Below are 6,000 nucleotides of genomic sequence, written 5' to 3' on the forward strand. Positions count from 1 at the left end.
GAGATTAAGAAATACAAATTGATAGTTACAAAGTAGTTACGGGGATGTGAAGTACAGCATAGGGAATATAGTCAGTATTATTGTAATAACTACGTATAGTGCCAGGTGGGTACTAGACTAATAGAGGGAATCACTTCGTAAATTATGTGTCTAACCACTATGTTATACACTTGAAGCTAATATAAAGTAATATTGAATGTCAGCTCTAATTGAAAAAAAATTAAAATAATTACCAAAAAATGTTATTAAAACAACACTCTTTTGTGATATTTGGAAATCATATTCTATATAGTATCTTAGAAATAGTGATTATTTAATAATTTCTGTTATTTATAAACTGATGTTCATATTAAAACTGAATGGAGATAGTAATCAAATCTTCCAGAGAATAAGAATTCTAATTATTAAAATAACTTGATAATTTTCATAAATGATCTTCACGTTGGTTTTAAAGGGGATGTTGCCAAAATGTTTTAAGCAGTGGCAACTTTATTAGAAATATACAATTTCTCTAGGTGACTGCTTTAAAAAGAATATTTCTCAATTGAATATGGAAATTCTGGCATGATTGCTAAAAATGCTTTTATTTCATTACATTCATATCCTCATTCTTGAACTGCAAAGCTATTATAATTATCGTAATAAGCTACACTTTGATTAAAGTGCCAGATAGTACGCCAAATTTTAGCTTCATTAGATGTATAACAAACATGTTGATGAAATGACTAGGATTTTCACCTACAAAGCTGTATGTACATTATAAAATAGCTGGTGATATCTTAGATGTTATGAAAGTGTGTTACTATTCTCCTTTCCCATTTTGTACCTCCTTTTGGCTGTTTTATTGATAAGAGCCTTACCTAGGAATTAGAGATCAACGGACACCAGTGTAATTGCGTTCTAGCTCAGGAGAAGAGCAAATGGAGAGAAAGGACAGGTTTGAAGTAATTTATCAGTGTTCTGCACTTGAACTGGAAGCTTCTGATGAACCACTGCGTGGGGCTAGAAAATCAAGTCACTTCTTCCGGCCTAATTTCTCGTGTTTATTAGGTAGGTAACCACTGCTGTGAAAACAGATCCTTGGGCTGGATGGGTGCTCAGCCTGCACCTTGTCAGCTTCTAGCTGGTTTGGGGATTTAGTTGCCTTACCAAGGACATAATCTATTACCTTTTATCACCTATTCCCCCCGCCCTCTTTTTTTTTTGTTTTGTTTTGTTACCTTAGTTCTAATTTATTTATTTTCCCTTATTCAGTATAGTTTTACCTAATTTACCATTCTAAATGAAGCAATAAAGGAAAAATAGTTTGTGTCTTTCATATTAGGAGGTAAGCAACTTTACCTTTAGTGACTTAAAAGAATCAAGCAGAAATTATTCCCAATACAGATAATATACTTGATTTACTAAGATAGATGTTTGATATTTCATTTCACAGTATCATTCCCTACATCAGAAGTTGAACATTTTAAAGCCACAGTCTTCAGTATATTTTGTCTGCCCATGCCAGTAGCATGTTAAAAGGTAAGAGGTAAAGGTAGAAAGTAAGAAATTAGGGGAGGGATCCCCCACAAAACTTTCATATCTGGCTTGTTGAGAAACTATCAATGCTGCATGTTTCAATAAAAGATTTTATTATAGAGCCACAGTATAGGATTTATAGCCAAGTTTCTGGCTCTATTTTTTTCATCTGACTCTAAATATATATGTTTTTATTTGTATTTCTCTTCATTCTTATTATACAGGTTCCTTTAGTACTCTGTCACCAAGAATAAGGCAAAATTACTCAGGTAGTTTTTCTCAAATAGGCATTCGAAGCAAAGTAAACTAAACACCTCCGATAGTTATTTTTCTTAATCTGTCCAGGGCCCTTTTAGGGGCCCTAAATCCACACCTATTGTTATTTACCTAAAAGGGATTAGGAGTTCATTTCATCCCTTCATTCTGCTCACCCCATTGCCTGAGGAAAGTTCTTGACATTGAGTGCAGCTCAGACTTCTTTTTAATCCTTTACCTCAATAATAGGAGGAATGGTGATCTTCAAGCTTCATACGTTTTTGAATTTTTCCTACTGTATCAATTGTTACTAGTCATCCTTCTCTAAAATAGAAGGTACTGGTTTGGCGTTTTTTTGTTGTTGTTGTTTTTGATTTTTTGCAACTGGATATGTTGTGCCTCCTGCCTAGCCTTCTAAAAAAATATCTCTTTGAACCTTCTTATAACTGGACCCTCAGACCAATTTTCCAACTATATTTTACCCAGTAAGTTTCTCATAGACCAAAAGTTTCTCTTGGATAAATCAGCTGAATTTTAGGTATAGTCAGGGAGGCCTAAGAAGCCTGCAGATTTCCAGACAACAGACATGTGACCTTTGATTAGTTGCTCTTGGTTTATCATATTTGCAATACACTATGGAACTATGGATTTAACAAATCCTGAGATCTAAGATAAAATCCATAGGTATAATCTTTCACAAAAGACAGACTCAGGGTATTTCTGTTGGTAATTGTTTCTTTCTTAGAATACGGCAAGCTAGGTTCCAAAAGTAATCATCCCAATTCTTTGGCTTGTCCTTTCTAATAGACTTTAATTTCTGATATGTGAATTGTATTTCATAATATTGCATAGGTTTTTGTTTTGTTTTGATTTTGTATATTTGTTTGTTTGTTTGACTCTCTGTGGTAAAATAGACTGACAGATAGGGGTAGATTAATCAAGCTTATTTCTCACATCCATCAGAGATTTGCTGCTTATTTTTCATGAATTAGTTGCCTATCAAGGTACCTGATTTGCTAGAAACAATATTTCTAGCAAAAGCACCTTCTCTGGATATCGGTGCACAGTTTTATTTACTTATAACTTTTTTAAGACATTCTTGGTATAAAAAGCAATTATATCTGGGGACCAGAAACTCGATACTTAGCAACTCCAAAGAGACTCTTCATAGACATGATGAGAAGCAAAAGATTTCTGCAGGAAATGTGATGGTTCCTAGTCTATGGAGATTTTAAAAAATATATACATCTGCTGGTCCCACACTCAAGAATTCAATTCATGTTATATTGGCATAGGGAGCGGCCTAAGTATCTGTTAGAAAGCTCCACAAGTGATTTTTCTTGTAACCTCAGAATGAGATCCTCTGCCAGTCTGAAGATTAACCACATCATGATGAAGAACAGAGCTTCAGACACTAACAAACCTTACACTGAATTCTGGCTCCATCATTTTCATCAACTTAGTTATCTTAAATGTTTCTCTTATCGCAGTTTATTCTCCACATGTAACTTATAATTCAGATGAATCTAATATTAATGTACTAAATGCTTTAGAGTTGTTAATTCATTCAGTCCTCACACTAATTCTTTGAGGAAGAGATTATTATCCTTATTTTGCAAATGAGGATACTGAGGCTGAGAAAGATTGAAAAATTTGCCCCAAATCAAACATCTAGTAGTAGCAGAATGGCTTATTGAATATGAGTTCAGGAAATTTCTTTTTACTAATATAAATTTTAGCATGTTTCCAAAGAAAAGCTAGGGTTGTTTATAAATGTACATACAGTGAAAAGATAAAATCAGTTTGAGAAGGTGAAGAAATTGAAGTGTAGGGAAACAAAAAGTAGGAATATAAAGTCATACTATGATTTTATTGTCTCACATCTATGCTACGGAGTTCCATGCAGTTGCTCTAAATGTGCCAGAAATGTCATTCAAGAGAGAGGCAAAGTTATTCAGTTATTGCTAGTATAGAGACCGGAGGGAAGTTTCTTTTACCAGGTTCTCAAGGAGTAATATATTAGAGGTCATCTGGTATACAGTAGTGAGCATTTTTCTCAACATCTTTACAATAAACTCACAAAGGAGATCATGTACATCGTATTATGTCTTTTAATGTAGACTGCTGGCATCACACTACATATTAATTCAATAAAATTAATTTCACAGGAAAGCAAAATAATCCTGCTTATATACAACCATCTACTGATTTATATTAACTAAAGGGTGAATTTTAGTAGCATCTAAGCAGCTTTTCCTAAAATAGTGTATAAAAACAACCTATAAAAAGAATCACTCTCCTTGTCTTCTCTGATATCTTCCGTACTTATTTGTTTGCTTTTCGTATTCTCTTTCTCTTTTTGTTTATAGCTCTCTCTCTACTTTTTGGTTTCTCTTCACACTCTGATCTCTCTCTAGGCATAACTACTCATGAATTCAGTTATTAGATATAAAAAATGTGAAGTCAAAAATCGCAACAGGCAAAGTAAAATAGGCAAGGAAGACTTTATTCAAGGCTATTACAGTAGTAGAGAGAGGCCAGAACTAAATTTAAACTCAACTCCACTGCAAAAAAGAGCAGGAAGGTTTTTAAGTGCTGGGATGAGCTAGTTGGAAAGTAGTGGCAGATGTTGGAGCAAGCCATAGGCAATCTATGTTTTCTAATTGGCTCGATCCAAAGGAAAAATAAACTTACATCTTTATGATAGGAGAATTTTGCAGCTTGGTCCATCAAAATTAGGCTCCTACTCTCCCATAAAAACTGGGAGATAGGGGTACTATCTCCCTTGAAATTTATGCGTCCAACAGGTAGATTCCAGGTCCCTAAGAAAGACATTCTGGATTGCATGACTGCAAGAGGTTTCTTTTGGTTTTTTTGTTTGTTTGTTTGTTTGTTTTTAAGATTTACATCTCAAAGGGGCAGAGAGAATTTACAATTAAAAGTTTTCTAAAGTAAATGCTTTAAAAAAATAGGTAGGTAAGGGATCTTGAAGTAGGAAGAAGCTTGTCAATTTAGTCAAGCTAAGGAGAATGGAATGTTAAGGCCATTTCGGTCAGCAGATTGCTCACAAATATGTATGTCCTTAAATTTTCTATGAGATTTAAGATCTGTATATTCAAACATATTCTTCCCACCCCGATGTGGATGGCCCATAGACCCCTCAAATTAATGATCCTCCGTACACAAACTAGGTCTTATTCTGTGTTTTTCATCTTGGTGATGGGCATCAACAGTCATTCATGTATCTTCCTTAGCATCTCTGTCACCTTTAGCCAAATTAACACCATGGCCATGTGTGTGTGGGTGTGTGTGAGCACGCATGCGTTTACAATCAAAGAAGGCATTTGGCCCAGTTATATTTTTTTCCAAGTTAAAATTATTGGCCATATACTCTATGGACTAAACCATTAGCATCTCGGTTTACCATTTTTGTTGTGAAATAAACAGAAATGTTCAATGAGAAAATTCTTTGTTACTGGCTACTATCTCAGTCAGTCTCCAGATTGAATTAGTCTTCCATCCAGGCAAATATCCTAATTAGGATCTACACGTTCCATAAAAGGATGATATGATAATTCTTATCTCCATATCAGCATTTGAGTCTGTCTTTAAATATATACAATATTTATCAGATTGATTTATCTAAAGCTTACTAGGAAAATATTTTTATAAAGATTGATAATTGGCCAACAATTCCTCTATATTTTGATTTTTGTTCTTTAATTAATTCAGACTTCCAACAGGTATAAAACTAGACTTAATTGTTTTTCATTTTGTGGAATTGCTTTGGATTATCTGGCATTTTGCCTTTGCTGAAAAGAGATGTTATAAAATATATAGCTGTGAAATAGAAGGCTATATTTACCTTGTTAACAATGATAAGTTGTATACCACATCACACAGTATCTTTTTTTTTTTTTTCAAGGATCTTTGAGAAATAACTTCAATGCAGTATCGGAAATGTTTGGGTTCCCATTGAGCATTTAGTATGATTGTTACTTTTATACTCAGGCAATTTTCCAATCATTTGACTCATTCCCCTCATACTACCACCACCACAAAACTCAAAACTGAACCAGTACCCTCTGTTTAACAAAGTACTACACTTTATGGTATTATTTGTGTATTCGCTTCATCTCTGGAGTATCATTTGGTTACATAGCTATGACCAAAAACCCAAATAGGAGATTATTTTTTCGGATATCTTGAAGTCAGGAAGTTTGTGTT

The sequence above is a fragment of the Pteropus medius genome, unplaced genomic scaffold (assembly GCF_902729225.1).
Source record: "Pteropus medius unplaced genomic scaffold, Ma_sr-lr_union100, whole genome shotgun sequence".
Taxonomy (NCBI): domain Eukaryota; kingdom Metazoa; phylum Chordata; class Mammalia; order Chiroptera; family Pteropodidae; genus Pteropus; species Pteropus medius.